Source organism: Phalacrocorax aristotelis, chromosome 2, assembly GCF_949628215.1.
Source record: "Phalacrocorax aristotelis chromosome 2, bGulAri2.1, whole genome shotgun sequence".
Classification (NCBI taxonomy): domain Eukaryota; kingdom Metazoa; phylum Chordata; class Aves; order Suliformes; family Phalacrocoracidae; genus Phalacrocorax; species Phalacrocorax aristotelis.
Genome location: NC_134277.1, coordinates 162,210,278 through 162,228,751, shown reverse-complemented (window position 1 = coordinate 162,228,751; position 18,474 = coordinate 162,210,278). Strand labels below are relative to the sequence as shown.

General features: G+C 44.1%; 1 protein-coding gene across 1 annotated transcript in view; it reads left to right on the top strand.

Moving 5' to 3' along the window:
* The window catches only part of FAM135B (family with sequence similarity 135 member B), a 150,721-nt gene that overhangs the window by 14,849 nt on the left and 117,398 nt on the right, over positions 1 to 18,474 (top strand). The gene's annotated exons all lie outside the window — the stretch shown is intronic.

Genomic DNA, 18,474 nt, shown 5'->3' with positions numbered 1-18,474 from the left:
CTGTTTAGGACTTGCCCTAACTATGTTCAGATAAAGAACCTGTGCTCCCCTACCTTATGGAGTTATCAAAAGGTGAAATACATGGGCAGTTTTTAGATAATAAAACAGTAGGAAATATTTCAGTGGATGAAGTGGGTAGAAGGTCTGTAAATATTGAAAACTAAGAATTTTTATCTAACCTGAGCTTCTGACAAATTTTGTTCCCTTATTTAAAGGTGTTAGTTATGTCATCCCTGGTGCTGGCTCATGGTCAGCTTGTTGTCCACCAGCACTTCCAGGTCCTTTTCAGCAGATCCGCTTTCCAGCAGGTCAGACCCCAACCTGTACTGGTGCACGGGGTTGTTCCTCCCCAGGGGCAGGACCTTGCACTTGCTCTTGTTGAATTTCATTACTTTCCCCTTGGCACAGCTCTCCAGCCTGTCCAGGTCTCGCTGGATTGCAGCGTAGCCTTCTGGTGTATTAGCCACTCCTCCCAGCTTGGTGTCATCAGCAACCTTGCTGAGGTTACACTCTATCCCTTTGTCCAGATCATGGATGGATATGTTGAACAGGACTGGACCCAGCACAGACCCCTGGGAACACCACTAGTGACAGGCCTCCATCCAGACTACCCTGTTAATGACAACCCTCTGAGCTCTGTTGTTGAGCCAGTTCTCTGTCCACCTCACTCTTCACTCATCCAACCCACACTTCTTTAGCTTGCTTGTGAGGATGCTATGGGAGACAGTGTCAAAAGCCTTGCTCAACTTGAAGTAAGCAACATCCACTGTTCTCCCTTCATCTACCCAGCCAGTCATGCCATCACAGAAGGCTACCAGGTTGTTCAAGCATGATCTTCCCCTGGTGAATCCACACTGACTGTTTCTGACAACCTTCTTTTCCTCTGCATGCCTGAAGATTACCTCTAAGATTAACTGCTCCATCACCTTTCCAGGGACGGAGGTGAGGCTGACTGGCCTATAGTTTCCTGGGTCCTCCTTGCCCTTTTTGAAGACTGGAGTGGCATTTGCTTTCCTCCAGTCCTTGGGCACCTCTCCTGTCCTTCATGACCATTCAAAGTTGTTGGAGAGTGGCTTAGCAAGAACATCTGCCAGCTCCTTCAGCACTCGTCGGTGCATCCCATTGGGGCCCATGTATCTGTGAGGCTCCAGCCTGCCTAAATGATCTCTGACCCAATCCTCCTCAACCAAGTGGAAGTCCTCCTTCCTCCAGATTTTTTTCTCCCTTGTCTGGGGGCTGGGATGCCAGAGGGACAGTCTTAGCAGTAAAGGCTGAAGCAAAGAAGGCATTCAGTAACTCTGCCTTCTCTGCAGGCTGTGTCACCAGGGCACCCACCTCATTCAGCAGTGGGCCCACAGTCTCCCCAGTCTTCCTTTTACTACTGTTGTATTTGAGGAAGCCCTTGTTATCCTTGACATCCCTTGCCAGATTTTGTTCTGACTGGGTCTCGGCATTCCTTGTTGCATCTCTGCATACCCTGACAACATTCCTATATTCCTCCCAAGTGGCCAGTCCCTTTTTCCACATACTGTGAACCTCCCTCTTCCATTTGAGTTTCTCTAGAATCTCTTTGGTTGTCCATGCAGGTCTTCTGGATCCTTTCCTTGACTTCCTCCTAGGGATACACCGATTTTGAGCTTAGAAGCTCAAAAGTCTGGAGTTTCTTCATCTGCTCATTGAAATAGTCAGTTTCTTGATTTATCTCTTGAAACAGTGTTAGTGGAAAAGGAAAATTGAAGAGTCATTGTTATCCAGTGTATTGGGTGGCAGTGGGGCTGCAGGGGTGGTCCCTGTGAGGAGAGGCCGGGGCTGCCCCGTGCCGGGCACAGCCGGTCCTGGCCAGCTCCAGCGGCCCCACGGCAGGGCACAGCCGAGCCCCTCAGCCGAGCTGGGGGCGCCGGGGGGAAACGGGCTTCAGAAAGGGCCAAAGGCAAAACACGGCACAGGAGGAGGAAGCCGAGGAGGGAGCAGCAGCAGAGGCACCCCCAGGCCGGAGGAGGCGGAGGAGGAGGGCAGGAGGTGGTGCAGGCCCGGAGCAGGGACCCCCCGCAGCCCTGCAGAGGCCCCGCCGGAGCAGAGACCCCGCCTGCAGCCCGGGGAGGGCCCCACGCCGCAGCCGGGGGATATTTCCTGCGGGGGCTGCGGCCGTGGAGAGCCCAGGCGGGAGCAGGGGGTCCCTGAAGGGCTGCAGCCCGGGGCAGGGCCCGCGCTGGAGCAGGGAGGGGTGTGAGGAGGGAGGGGCGGCCGAGAGGGGCTGGGATGGGCTGACCGCAACCCCCATCCCCACCCCTGCGCCCCTCGGGGTGGGGAGAGGAGTAGGGAGTGAAGGGGTGAAGGTGGGAGTGGGGCAAATGTAGGGGGGAAGGGTGACTCTATTCTTCTTTCTTGCTCCTCTTTTTGCTCAGGCCTAAGTCAAAAGCCTAGGAAAAGGTTGAGGAGGTGTTGCTTTAATGTTTGTCTTTTTTTCTTACTAATCACATCTTTTGTAATTGGCAAAAATTAAATTAATTTTCCCCAGTTAGAGTGTGTTTTACCCATGATGATCATTGGTAAGTTATCTCCCTCTCTTTATCTTGACCCAAAAGCTTTTTCATCCTCTTTTCTTCCCCTGTCCTGTTGATGATGAGGTGGAATGAGTCAGCAGCTGGATGGGAGTTTAGCTGTTAGCCATGGTCAACCCACCAGAGACACACAATGTTTCCAATTACAGAAATATTTTTTTTTACATACAAAGGCAGAATTTTTCATTTTGCAACCAAAGAGTTTGCCACTATGCCACAAATAATCAGATTCCATCTGGGACATTTTAATCTCAAAATCCTTTTTTACAGGAGGTGGATGTAAACTGACTCAGAAAAGACCATGAAGTGGATTAGCATAAAGCTCTTTTTAATTAGTTTAAATGTGCTATTACATTTAAAGTGGAAAATAATTCCTATTGTGTTACATTCTGAAGTGATCGAAAAGGTATAAAAATCAAACGTAAACTTTTAAACTAAATTATAAGCTTATTTCAAAACATTTCATTTGTGTGATGTTTCCTGAGAACTTACATACAACTACAAACACCAATCCAAACATTTTCTCAATTAAATGCTATTTCAAGAAATCTTTCTGACCTAGTTCTACCATCGGCTTCTGGCAGGATATAGAATAACACCAGAAAAAAATGAGTGAGAGTGTGACACAGGAGCTACCAGTAGGCAGAAGGTGCTTGTTCACAGCAGCCATCACCATTCCCATCATCAGCATTTCATTCCCACCTTTCTGGCAGTAGGAGGAACACCTCGAACATCCCAGGGAACCTTCTGCTCACTTTGGAAACCATTGAAGGTGGCAAGAGGAAGGCTCTCCTCAGCCCACAGTGCTCAGTCATACACAAACATTGAACAAGATGACAGGTCTGTCTGGCAGCTTCCTCTGTACTGTCCATGGCTGCTGTGCCAGGGCATGACAGCAGGTTAGTCAAACACAACTGTGGCACTCCAATCCAGACTCCACAGCCATTTATCACATCAAGTTTCTACGATTCTTGCCCCAGATTTATCCTCATGTTCTTTAACTTGATGAAGGTAGATCTAAAATTAATAGGGGAAGAGGAGGGCAATCCATACCCTCCTTATAGTACTGTAAGTAAAGTAGCCCCTGTCTCTAGCTAGAAGGTGTAGTGGGTTTACTGAAAGCAAACGTCTCACCTACAAGGAGGTTGTAGAATGCGGACAAAAGGAAGCATGACAAAGGGAGTTGTGCATTCAATAAGAGGAAATTGTTCGATTCTAAATCTAGGGCAGGCCTCTTTGATTTTTCATTCTGACAGAAAATCCTGCTTTAACAACAAGTGCTGTCCAGTTCTGCAGACCTGAGAGGTACCTGGTGTGATTTGTTCTCACCCAAGCAAACAGTGTGCAAGGGTTCTCAGCATCTTCTGGAGGTGCTCAGCCTGGCCCAGAATCAAACACAAGTAGATATGCTTTGAGTCCAATATTTAGAGCTGGAAGCTCCCAACAGCCACGTGCTCTGGGTACAATGTGGAGAAGATATAAACCACTTTTGTCAAATGAGCACTAGTGTTAACAGGAGAGCTCCCATGTTTCGGTGCATTACTGAATCTGAGCCTACACTCGGCACTTGATGCATTTCAGGTAAGGCTTTCATTTGGACCCAGGCAAGCCACAACCTTGATCTTTTTTATACTTCTAGCTTCTTGTAGCTTTTCATCAGATCATCTCTTCTCTGCAGAAACTTGCTACCCTACAGGCCATAAAAGCTCCAGCCCTTGCATCCCTGCAGCTCTCTGACAATTACACTAACCAGCACTCTTTACACCTCCTTTCATGTTCACCTCAGGGGCTCTTGCCATTTCATGCTCACCAAGGTAGCAATGCTGCCTTTTATTTGGTCCCATATCCATACTCTTAAAGCAATTTGCCCTTTACTTCCCTTTCAGACAGCATAGTAAAGTAGGGGTGAAGAGGAGTACGCAGTAGAATGATGAAGAGCAGAGTAACATGAAAGAAATGTGCTTTGTTGTTGGAAGAGACAGCGAGAGGAAAGGGCAGAAAAAATAGAACCCCAATATGGATACAAGCACTTATATGCTTGTCTCAAAGTCAATGAGAAACCTTGAAAACATGGCTTAATTTAGTCTCACAATCAAGTAGTAACCTTTTTCAATCTGCTCTTATGTTATATGAACAGCTAGAAATTGAGAGATTTTGTACTTTTCTAACTGAAACACCTGAAAAATCTTACACTGTGATATCTCAGAGACTTAAGTTACCCTTAACTGTTCTGGGTACAAACAAGAGGCACTCTATAGCAATCATTTAATAGATGTAAAAGGAGCTGAATATTCCTGAAGATTATTCTTTTTCTTTCTTAATTCAGACTTTTATATTACATCTTTTTTATTAGAATAAGACAAGTACGGTGTCTCATGAGAGTCCTAAAGTGTTTCTGTAATGTTTATGAACTGAAATGGATAAACAGGTTTGAAGAAATGGTTATTTACACTAAATTTTATGAAGTTTTGGAACCTGCTCATAGAAATAGGAGACAACAGAAAATTATAACCATGAAATGGCTTCTCAGAGGCTGCTGCTTTAAAAAATACACAAATCTTTTCATATTCTCATTCTCAAAACTTCCCAGAAGATTGAAAGCCAAAGTGACCATGAAGCAGAGATACAGACAGACTGGGGACAAAATGGGTATGCCAAGGAGAGATTTTTCACTTCATTCACAGCCTGGCAATTGTCTAATCCCAAATGAATACAAAACCTGAGCTTCTTCCAGCCATTGCCCCTGAACTAGTTTCCAAAAGAAGGAAGTCTGGGGACGTGAGCAAAGTGTAGACATATGCAATCTAACACAAAATTAATCATGATCCCAGGAGAAGTTATGCCACTTAGTCCATCTAGAAGATCCCTAAATTCTGCTGTCACTAAACTGGTCAGTTCAAATACCTGGAAGTCCCATACAAGATGAACACTTCTTATGATGGAAGAAAGTAATGCAGCTAAGTCAAGTTGCATGGTCTCAGCATAGGACTTGCTTTGTTCCATGGCTATACCTGTACCCCTGGCAACTTCAGGATGGTGTCCTGGTCCATAATCTTACCCAGCCAATGCTCAGGTACTGATCTGCCATCATTGGGCTCAGTTTCAGCCATTGTTGTTTGGCTGGCAGAACAAGGAGTGGAGAGGAGCCACATTCACAGAATCACAGGTTGGAAGGGACCTCAGGGATCATTTAGTCCAACCTTTCTGGGAAGAGAGCAGTCTAGACAAGATGGCCCAGCACCCTGTCCAGCAGACTCTTCAAAGCGTCTGATGTGGCCGAATCAACCACTTTCAATGGTTGACTGTTCTCTCTGTGAAAAATTTTCCTCTTGTGTCCAATTGGAATCTCCCCAAGAGCAACTTGTGTCCATTCCCCCTTGTCCTCTCCATGGGACTCCTTGTAAAAAGGGAGTCTCCATCTTCTTTGCAGCTGCCCCTTAAGTACTGGTACATGGTGATGAGATCCCCTCTGAGCCTCCTTTTCTCAAGGCTGAACAAACCCAGCTCTCCCAGCCTATCCTCGTATGGCAGCTTCCCAGTCCTCTGATCATCTTGGTGGCCCTTCTCCGGACCCCTTCCAGACCGTCCACATCCTTTTTGTACAGCGGGGACCAGAACTGTACGCAGTGCTCCAGGTGTGGCCTGACAAGCGCTGAGTAGAGTGGGATAACGACTTCTGTATCTCTGCTGGCGATGCCCTTTTTAATGCAACCCAGCATCCAGTTGGCCTTCTTGGCTGCAGCAGCACACTGTTCACTCATGTTGAGCTTTCTGTCCACCAGGACCCCCAGGTCCCTTTCCACAGAGCTGCTCTCCAGCCAGGTGGATCCCAGACTGTGCTGCACTCCCGGATTATGTTTTCCCAGGTGCAAGACCTTACACTTCTCCTTGTCAAACTTCATAAGGTTCTTGCTGGCCCATTCTTCCAGCTGATCCATATCTTCCTGCAGAGCAGCTCTTCTTTCTGGAGTATCTCCTTCCCCACTAAGTTTGGTGTCACCCGCAAACTTCATCAGGCTTCGCTTGATGCCGTTATCCAGATCACTTGTAAAGATATTGAATAACATTGGGCCCAATATCGATCCCTGGGGACCCCACCTGTGACAGGTTGCCACTTGGAAAAGGAGCTATTTACCACCCCACTGTGGGTGCGGCCTGTCAGCCAGTTCCCCACCCACTGCACAGACCACTTGTCTAGGCCATAACACATTAATTTCTCCAGGAGGAGGACATGGGGACCATGCTGTAATTGGAAAGTGCCTACCACTAGGGCCTGACATTTACAGGATCTGAACAGGAATTTAACACTTTTCTCCTTTGGACCCTGGTTTCTAGAACTCATTATAACTTGGTTTTCTCCTGTTAAAGAGAATGGGGTTGCAATGGTTCAGCTTTTCTCAAAATGAGGTTCTTAATTCAAAGAGACAGCCTTAGTTATGAGGGCAACTCCTATGAGATGTAAATAGAGAATAAGACATGACAGTGCCACACATGGTACAAATAAAGAAATAAAACACACAGAAAGGCAGCATTCCCTATTCTAAAAGGCTAAGGTTCTCAGCACAGAATCAAAAACAAACACTCAAGCAACAGCTAGGAAAAGTGGATGCTTTTCAATGTTTCATGAGTCAAACATGGAGCAAAAACGGTACAGTTTTTGTACAGAGTATTAGTTTGACAAATTTCACATACCCTGTACAACACCGTAAGACAATGAAAAGAAAGTGATATGCCACAAAAGTGTAAAAGAAATAATGCAACTCCTTGGGTCCTGTTATAAACATTTTCTAAGACTAGAAGTGGAATTTTTAGCAATGGAGTAATTAGAGCCTCAGTGTCAGGTCAGAAAGGACTGTCTAAGCTTGCCCTCTCAAATGAAAAAAATAGGACGTATAACCTGAAGAACAACTGCGTAGTAATCAGGACTTGGCTAAGTAATTATTGGAGGCTGTGTATCTAAACAAGCAAATTACAGTCCATGAAAAACAGCTTGAAAACCAGTGGCAATTGATGGATAAGTAAGCTATAGAAAGGAAAAATTAATGGGATACAAAAAATTAAGGAACTGGAAGAAGAGTTTAAACTTACAGAAACATCAAAGACTTCTGGAATGCTCAAAGAATATGAGGGAGAAGTTTTGCAAGCAGGAATAAAATAGAGGATGGTTTATTACAGTAAGTTTTTATTAGAAAAGGAGCAAAACTGTCAAGAATGTACAACTTGTGACATAGAGCAACTGGTGGCACAGATACAAGAACTGGAGAACACAGGTACTGAAGCCTTGAAGACTATAAACTAGTTGGAATAGCAGCTGCAAAAAATGAAGAAAGTGGAAACAGAATTAAAACAAAATGAAGAAGAATTACAACAGCAACGGTACAATAATACGATTCAGATGTCTGCTATAAAGTTTAAATTGGGTGATACAAGGCATGGCATACCTACAGAAGGCAGTTCTGATCAAGTGCTGAAAGAACAGTTAGAGGCAGAACAGGAAGCACTTGTGACAAAACAGAAAGACTGCAGCCTGATTAGACCAACTAGAAGAATATACAGACAATTTAATCAGTAAAAATTAGGAGATATCACAGCTGAACTTGCAGTTGAAGATGCAGGAAAACCACAGGACTTCTAGCGTCACTCAGCTTCAGTCAGCGAATGCACACCTGAAGGTGGATCTGGGTGTTGTGAATTGACTCAGGCCAGCTGCCAGATCCCGCCCAGCCACTTTCTCACTCCCCCTCCTCAACAGGATAGGGGCAGAAAATAAGACAAACAAACTCTTTAGTCAAGATAAAGACAAGAACATCACTTCCCAGTTACCATCAAGGGCAAAATAGATTTGATTTGGAAAAAAACTCACTCCTTTATTCCCAGCTCCTCTACATCCTTGCCCTTGCTAAGTGGCCGGGCTGGGAATGGGAGTTGCGGTCAGCCCATCCCAGCCCCTCTCGGCCGCCCCTCCCTCCTCACACCCCTCCCTGCTCCAGCACGGACCCTTCCCCAGGCTGCAGCCCTTCAGGGACCCCCTGCTCTCGCCTGGGCTCTCCACGGCCGCAGCCCCCGCAGGAAATATCCCCCGGCTGCGGCGTGGGGCCCTCCCCGGGCTGCAGGCGGGGTCTCTGCTCCGGCGGGGCCTCTGCAGGGCTGCGGGGGGTCCCTGCTCCGGGCCTGCACCACCTCCTGCCCTCCTCCCCCTGCTCCTCCTGCCTGGGGGTGCCTCTGCTGCTGCTCCCTCCTCGGCTTCCTCCTCCTGTGCCGTGTTTTGCCTTTGGCCCTTTCTGAAGCCCGTTTCCCCCCGGCGCCCCCAGCTCGGCTGAGGGGCTCGGCTGTGCCCTGCCGTGGGGCCGCTGGAGCCGGCCGGGACCGGCTGTGCCCGGCACGGGGCAGCCCCAGCCTCTCCTCACAGTGAGGCCCTGCAGCCCCACTGCCAGTGCCTGGGCACGGACACTCAGTACATTATGAAAGGTTGTAAATGGATTATATCAGTGACTGATATGTTCTATAAGCATTGTTCTGTACTGATACTTGTTTCCCGAGGCATCATCCACAGCTGCTATGAGCACCATATTGTCACAGTTTGGAGGGTGATCATGAAGGGAAAACTTGTTCACAAACTGATTTTGTGGAGGTGTTGGTGAACCACTGACACTGGCTGTTCATTAGGATAAAGGGATTAATGGTTTGTCTGAAACATTTTGTTGTCATATTGTACAGCTTCCACATGGGTGTGGGTATTGCACAGAGTACTTGCTTGTATAGCAAAGTGATATTTTTTCTGATATGCAGCACAGTCTAATTTATCTGTCTTTAGAATTGTAGAATCATAGAATCACAGAATGTCTGAGCTGGAAGGGACCCACAAGGATTATCAAGTCCAACTCTTGTCCCTGCACAGGACAACCCCAAATTCACACCATGTCTCTAAGGGCGTTGTCCAAGTGCTTCTTGATTAACATTAGGCTTGGTGCCGTGATGCCTCCCTGGGGAGCCTGTTCCAGTGCTCCACCACCCTCTGCGTGAAGAACCTTTTCCTAATACCCAACTTAAACCTCCCCTGGCACATCTTCCTGCCATTCCCTCAGGTCCTGTCATTGGTGACCAGAGAGAAGAGATCAGCATCTGCCCCTCCTCCTCCCCTTGTGAGGAAGCTGCAGACCGCAATGAGGTCTGCCCTCAGCCTCCTCTGCTCCAGGCTGAACAAACCAAGTGACTTCAGCCGCTCCTCATACGATTTCTCCTCTCAACCCTTCACCAACTTCATGGCCCTTCTCTGGACACCCTCTAGTAGCTTTATATTCTTAATGTTCTGTGGCGCCCAGAACTGCACACAGTATTCACGGCGAGGCTGCACCAACACAGAGTAGAGCAGGACAATCCCCTCCCTTTCTTCACTCTTCATTCTTAGGTGTAAAATCATCACCTTTTCCCATGCTTTCCTGTCTTTGAATACCCAGAGAGTCCACCAAAATATTTACAGACAAAATAGACTGTAAACGAACAGGGGATGGATTCATACAGTGCAGTGCTGTTTGACTCGTGCTTTATAGATCTGTGAAATATTATGGACTCTGCCAGACATGTAACCTAAAGTATTACCATGACAAGCAAGGAAAAATCCTCTGTTGTTTGATGCTCTCCTGGTTCTGACTGGGGTAGAGTTAATTTTCTTTCTATCACTGGTATAGTGCTGTGTTGGATTTAATATGAGAATAATGTTGATAACACACTGATGTTTTAGTTGTTGCTGAGCAGTGCTTACACTAAATCAAGGACTTTCATCTTCTCATGCTCTACCAGCTGAGAAGGTTGGAGATGCACAAGAAGCTGGGAAGGGGCACAGCCAGGAGAGGTGACCCAAACTGGCCAAAGGGATATTCCATACCATATGACATCATGCTCAGCATGTAAACTGGGGGAAAGCTGGCCAGGGGGCTGCTGCTTGGGAACTGGCAGGGCATTTGTCAGCAGGTGGTGAACAATTGCATTGTGCATCACTTGCTTTGTATATTTTTTATTTTTATTATTAATTATTTAAATTATTAATCTGCTCTTACCTGAACCCAAAAATTTTCTCACTTTTATTCTTCCGATTCTCTCCCCCATTTCACCATGGTAGGGGAGCGAGCAACTGTGTGGCACTCAGTTGCCATCTGGAGTTAAACCATGACATATGCAAAGTTACAGAATCTTTCATGGCTGCACCTCTGCTTTGTCTCATTCAAGGGAAAAGAAATAAACATAGTGCTCTGTGTTGCCTCCTTTACCCATGCTTTCTCTATATACCTTCAAGACAGGTATTGCTTTTCACTTTTTACTTTCTCAGCATAAAGCTAACTGGATGGGAGGCTTATTTTTATGTTTCAGCTCCCAATGTCTGCATAGCCAAAAATTGTTTGGCTGATTATTGATTACTGTGTTTCCTGGGAATCAACCTGGATGATCACAGGTGTTTCCTCTGTCCTGCATAAACTTCTGGAATATGTAGCAAGTAGATCTCAGATGGTAACACACTTGGGAATCATCAGCACAAGACAGAAAGGTCTGTTAATGTTTCCAGAGAGGGAATGCACTTTTTCCAGCTGAAATCCCTGAGTTCAAACTTTCCTTATGGCTAATAAAGTTACATCTTGCACAGAGATTTGAGGTCTCTCCTCATGGTGTTTTCATGAAGAAATCTGTCTTTTTCCTTGCCTATAAGGTTTTTACTCATTGACTTCCAAAACTGTGTGCTGCCTTGCCTCCCCAGCAGCAGTAATTCGACAGAGAAGTTTTGCTGACAGGATCTGCTGGAGGGCAACTCCAACACCCCTCTGAGGAGCAACAGAAACTCCAGGCTGACTGATCAGGCTCAAGCATACAGCTGGTTTGTTTGCAGGATGTATTAGCTTAAAGGTTGTTTATTAAAATGTAGCCTTACTTGGGATGAAATTTTAAGCCTTAGAGCTGGTCAGGTATAATTCAAATCGGGCAGAGCTATGCAATTTTGAACTTGTCTGGCTCCTACACAGTATTACTGAGCCAATCTTTTCTATTTCCATGATGCAGGAATGATTAGGGAGTAGAAGCCTGGTCTGTCAGTGATCCTGGTAAGAGTGATCTGGTTTGGTAGTGTGATGCATCAATATTACCCAACAAATTGCTTCTCTCAAACTAGGCATCCCTTCTTAACCTAGGCTCTACAATGCTACTACCAGTCAACGGCAGGGGAAGAGAAGTAGGCAGCAGCTTGGAGGACCAGATGAAAGCTGAGCTCTGGCATTGATCTGAGAGGAGGGAGCAAGGGGAGGATGGAGTCCAAAGCATTAATAACAGGGCTGGTAGCAGCTTGCTCCCTCAACATGTCTCTTTGCTCTTTTTAATGTAAATCCTTTGGGGTTAGGTGCCTCCTTGTGGTATGGTTAGATCTCTAGAGATGGCAAAATCTCTAGTAGAAGCAGAAACATCTTATTCTCCTAAAAGTAAATATTTCCTCTATGTATTTGATTGCATTGTAATATTCAAAAAAGACAGCAAAACACCCCAACCCTGTGCACCCTGCTTGATCATTAAGGGAGCACTTAACAACTGAGAGTGATCTTCGTGCTCCTGAGAGGAGGTCTGACCTCTGCAGTGCTGAGAGGCTGAAAGATGACACTGGGAGGCAAGGGGAGGCAGCATTACCTAACACATAGGTTAGTGGAGTCAAGGGCCCAAGGGAGGCTTTAAGTTCAGCACACTAGGTGAGTCAGTACAAGTCATCAGGGACTAGCATGTGTCCAGGCACAGGAAAACAAAGTTAATATTCAAATTATCTATTTAACTTTAAAGATTAATAATTCACAAATGGCCAGTGAAGGTGGTGACGGCAAACTCATTGCTACCAGGGTGACCCATGCAGGCTGTCTTGCAGGAGAGGAGGGACTTGGACTGGTATGCAGTGCCTGTGTAAATAACATTGGTCCAGCAAATAAGAAGGATCCATGTCTTCTAAGTCTTTGGGAAATTTACCAAACTTCCCCTAAAAGTAAATTGGCTTTTTCATTCCTGCTTCTGTTAGGAGATTGTCTTGCTCCTTTGCCAGCTACAACTTCTTATTTCTAAATTACATTTATTCATGGGCAGTTTATATATGGTTTTTCTTGTGCCAATATTGTACTTTTTTGTACTTCACTCTTCTTCTTCCTTCCTGATTTTTCCCTCCCAGTATATTTATAGATCGAGAGGGGATCTGATTGCTCTGTGTTTTGCTAAGTGTGCCAAGTTCCTTAAGATCTTTTCATAAAATCAGCTTGCTGTTTCCTGATCTTCCCTTCACAGTGATTGTTCCACATTAAGTGGTGATTTTCCCTGGTCTCCCTACTTTACCGAAGACTGCTCTTGTCTTAAAAAAAAAAACCAACCAAAACCACCTCAAAAAGCCACACCCAAAAAAACCCCAAACCACAAAACAGCTGTTTACTCAAAGAGAAGTACCATCTAGCCTAATTCTAATGAGCCAGGCTTACACTAATTGTAATAAAACAGGAATTCTATTGCAGTTTCTAATTTATTTCCTAATTATTCTTTCCTTCAAAATCTACTATAAAGTCTTATGTATTGCTGGGGCCACTCTCAGAGCCTATAGTGCTGTCTGTTTTAGCCCCTTTGCAAAATTACTGTTTGGCTTCTGCTCATCATCAGCCTTTCTGTACCTTTATCAATTTCTTGGATTTGTTTTACACCTGTATTACCAAAAGTCCAGTTCAAATGCAACTTCAGCTTTATCCAGCTTTATCTTCAATAAGCATGCTGACTTCTTTATTTTGGCGGCTTGGCTGTGATTTTTTTTAAAAGCTTTGTACTCCTTCCCTTTAGCCTTCCTATCTGTAGTCTTCATAAAAAAAGGTAAGCAAGAGGGCAAAATAGCTTGCTATTTTTGGAGGCAATCTCTCATTTATCATTACTGTCAGCCCTGTCAGGCAGTCCTTTCCTGCACATATGTGGTGGACAACCTCCTGTAACTATTTTGGTGGATTTTGCAGTGTTTACCTCAACCTGATTTTCCAGTTTTGGGTGTAGATTTTGATCTCCAGGGTCTGTTCCTATTCTTTGTAATTTTTCTGTTCTTGCCTCATATCCTTTTGGAGAGGCTCACTCAGCTGGGCAGAGAGAAAGCCCTTGTCTGTAGGCTTTATTCCCAAGCCTGAAAAGCAGACAGCAGCTACTTACAAAAAGAAGAAGCCATGTCTGTGCAGTTGCCTCCACCCAGACAGCCCACCCTCAAGGCTCTGCTGTCACAGTGTCCACACAGCAAATGTCCCACTCGGGTGAGAGCAGGTCGAGCAGACTCTAGGAGAGCTCAGGCCATTAAACTGATCCCCCTTTTGTTTGGGTGGATTGGAAGAGGCTGCTGAGGATGACCAGCCTATGAGGCCATTTCCTGATGAGAATATTTAGAGCCACCTGGAGATAGTTTGCTTCATTCTGAGGAAAACCAGAAACACTGAATGGTCAGCTGGACCTGTCACTTCTCAGCATGATTTATGCCGTTTCTAGTTCAGGCAGTACCTTGCTGTAACAGAATGAATGGTCTTAGCATGTTAAAACCATTTTCCATCTGCTGTCCTGTTAGCAGGGACTGAGCACAGTGTTCAGTCATACATCAGTGTGGATTTTTGTAAAGGTAGTGGCAAAAAGAGTGTTTTAGTTGTTATTTCTGTTCACATTAACATGGTTCTGTTTTACATCTTGGTCTCACTATTACTTGTACTGGCACAACCAAGATGTGTGTAGGGCAGTGGGGTGTGGAAATGGACATATTTATTTGTTTGTTGCTAAAGAAAATGTATGAGACTCTGAGTCTTACAGTAGACTATATTTTGACCAGGAAAACCCTCCTCACACTCCACAAACTATTGTGAAGTAACATCCAGCTTCAAAGTGTGGGAGGAGGAACCTTGATTTTTATGTTTCTGCTTAGGCATAAAGTCACTGTTTCATAATTCCTCCCTGCCTACAAAGACTCAGAGGAAGCTCTGAGGAAGAATGGATACCATTTATCTGTCTTATGATATAAATATTGATATGTGGCTTAAAAATAGAAAAAAAAAAGTAATGGGTTTTATTCAATTTCCTGTAGGGAGGTTCTTTATTTTAACTGGACAAGAGTTTTGATGAAACTCGAATGAGGATGTCTTTAGCTTTTTCTGGCCACCCAGGGTGAATCTGTTCTTTGCTCATATTTTGCTTGTGATATTTATAACCTCCTTTGGAGCTGTTGTTAATGTTTTGCCTGAAACCTTCTTTGAAAAACGACTTGTTCGCAAAGATTTTCAGGGAAAATATTCAATTTTAAAAAGAATAAATGGTTAAACTGTGAGCATTTCTGTTTCTATTTAATTTTTAATTTAATCTTAGGGTTTGAGCCTTTAACACTTTCACTGCCATGTGTGTTACTTTCCACAAATGTCCCTGAGGAGTTGGGGGACTTTGATCTGCGGTACTCTACATCACTGTCCTTCTCTGCCGTTAATCTAATTGACCAACAGTGTCACTACCTTGAGGTGCAAGGCATTGCATTGCACACATACGCACAATTGCACAGATCTTGAAACAACAGGATGTTCAGAAGTCTCTTGTGTCTTCTGGACATAGGACCATTGTCTAAACTCTTTATTTAAGAAGAATGTGTCTAATTCCATGATGGTTTGTACCAGAATTGCTTTATGCCATTGCATTATCAAGGCCAGACCTTTTGGATTCAGGTACCAAACAATCTGCAATAAATAGTTTATTAGTAACTGATTAGTGTCATTGTTTTTAGTAAGAATAAACACATGTTTGGTCACCTAGAATCATAGAATTATAGAATGTCCTGAGTTGGAAGGGACCCACAAGGATCATCAAGTCCAACTCCTGTCCCTGCACAGGACAACCCCAAATTTACACCATACCTCTGAGGGCATTGTCCAAGTGCTTCTTGAATAACATTAGGCTTGGTGCTGTGACTGCCTCCCTGGGGAGCCTGGAGGTAGAAATTATGAGTGGCATTTTTTGATGCATTCCTTAGTATTGCAGACCTTACCAGCTTCCAGATTCACTTTACATCTGGGACTTTAACGATAGAGTTTAACCTTAATCTGAGAGTTCCTTAGGTTTTTTATGAGTTTTCTATGCAGTCTTTGTTTTGAGAAGTTAAACTTGGTGGGTGCAGAGGAAGATGTCTATTTATGACTGCTAGAATATCTCCGACATTTAAATGAATTTGCCAAAATTAAGGAGATGAACAAGGAAAGGTTAAAATAAGTTGAAGACCTAGCTCCTTTATGTCATTGCACCTACTCCATTTTGCAAAGGAAATAATAAAGAGTGGAAATAACCTTTTAATTTCCAGTCACCAGGATTGAGGTATCTTCATGTGTTTTTGATATTCAAGGCTGTGTTGTAGTCAGCAGTTCTAGTCTGGACAATGAGGGAAGTCAAGGTCTGCCCAGCATCCCCTCTTAGGAATGAAATGTCTCCTCAGAATTTTGACTACATGGTGATTGAAACTGGCACCTTAGGCACCTATGTATAGTCTCCTCAGCTTTAGGTGACTTAATCTGGAGCACCAGCCAAATCACTGGAAATAAGTTTCCTAGTGAAAGTATTTAGAACTGCTTGAAATGCTTCTGAACATGATGAGGGAAGGCAGACATTATCATAGTTTGCAGTAGGTAGACAACTGGATATTTCCTGAAGGAACTGAAGCTGCTGGAAGGGTCCACACTGGATCAGGGAACGTGTGAGGAGGATGGAGTGGCAGAGAGGGGCTGTTATGGACTGATTGTAACACCCATCCCCATCCCCCTGAGCTGCCTGGGAGGAGAGGGGTCAGAAAGTGTGAAGCTGAGCCTGAGAAGAGAGGGGTTGGTTTGGGGCAGGTGTTTTTTTAATGTTTGGTTTTGTTTCTTACCACCAAATTGTGAATAAGTTAAATTAATTTTCCCCATGTTGAGTCTGTTTTCCCTGTGACAGTAACTGGTAAAGACTGATCTCCCTGTCTGTATCTCTTCCTATTTTTCATGCTATTTTCTCCTGCTGTCCTGTTGATGAAGGGGAATGAGAGAACATCTGGGTGGGAATTTGGCTCTTAGCCAAGGATAACCAATCACAATCTTAAGCAGAAACAGTCTAAAAGAGGTAGCTGTACAGTTATAGGATATCATTCTTATGAATAAGTCTAGTGGAATGGACACGTAGTAAAACATTAATACCTGCATACTGAGGGGTGTCCTGTTACGCTGCTGTGCCAATCCTCCTTTAATACCGCTTTGCTGCTATCTGGAAATGATTAGACTGTGTGGGTAGTCCAAATAGGGTATTTTTGTCTGTTAAAAAACTGTATTGCATATCATTGCAATGAAAATAAAAATGGTTTTAAGGCATTATTCTTCCATACGCTCTGGAAGAAATCAGGAGCGACAGCATTAATTAAAAATTCCTGCCATAGAGCAAGGACAGCATAAGAGGGAGAAAGATCAGGCAGTTTAGATTTAGATGCTGTTATTTTTAACTAGGCAATGTATGTATTTTGCATCTGAGACTCTTTTATTTTCTGAAAACTAAAATGTAAATGGAGATTTTTCATCCCCAAATTCTTACCTAAAATAGATACCTAAAACTGTCAAAGGATGTTCTCCAATTATATGCGGGTTGGCAAGGGTCTGCCTGTTGGAGTAGGCAGGGTAACGTGAGCATTCATCTGTGAAGGACCATGACACAATTGCCTCTGAGGTGTTATTTTAACTCCCCATCCTCCCCTTTCTTCAGCTTCTAACCTAGCAGAGACAGATGTGGTTTATCCACTGTTACACCCCTACCAAAGATTTTATTGGTAAGCGTAACCTGTATGAGCTGTTGTTTATACAGCAATTCACAGAAAACTGAATGTTTTAAATGTTCATTTCCACGTATTGTTATACTCTTCAGGAAATAATTCTGCTAAGTGTGATAACATCTTTAGGTGCGTGGTGGACCTTTACAGTTTTAATTTAACCTTTATTTTTGTATTTAGAGGCTCAGACACAAATCGGGCCAAAAATATCTGCAAGCACTTGTGACGTATGAGGAATTTATTAACAAATAGACTGAAGAGTAGGAAGGAAAATGCAAAAAAAAGGGGACTGACACCAACATGGTGTTACAGCAGGTCAGTGGGAGATCTGCAAACAGGCGGAGATATCCTGAGCTACAGTGTAGTAGATTAGGTACTGTAATGTACACTGCTTCTTACTCCTCGTTCATGAAAGTGGTAGTGAGGGAAGACTGGGATGAGTTTTTTTCTCTGTTTAGACTGAGCTCATATTTGCAAACATTCTGGAGTAACCTGCACCACGTGTAACCTAAACTGATGAAATTGCTGATGTTTTCTTTTTCTGTCTTCATCTTCATTCATAGTCACCACCTATGGGATAGCAAATAACTAGAATACAGCTAGTTTAGATGTGATTAATGCTAACATTTTCATGATGTTGTAGCCTCCATACGGAACAGCAGAATGGTAATCACTGTATAAATTGAATTTTCCTAGATGTGAGATTAGCACATTTGCTGTCTTCCCACAGAAGTTTCCTCTTTCTTTATTCTGTATTAAATTTTTGTCACTCCTTGTCTGATCAGACTGTGTTTTATTGTAGATGTTTCTCTGCCTCTTTTCCCTACAAGAAGCCAAGAGGTTTTCACAATCTTTCCTCATTAGTCACACATCAGGCCAGTGTGTCCACTCTCACTACTGTAAAAGAAGAGGGGCCTGATTAAAATCAGCATAAACCCACTTTGGTTAAAATTCCAAAGCAGAAGAAAAGGCTCAGTATTTCTGAGCCTTTCTCCTGGGCACTTCTGTTTCAATGTGGATGCCAAGGATGTGTTCGCACAGATTTTTAAGTTGGATCAAGTGGTTGCCTGTGTAACA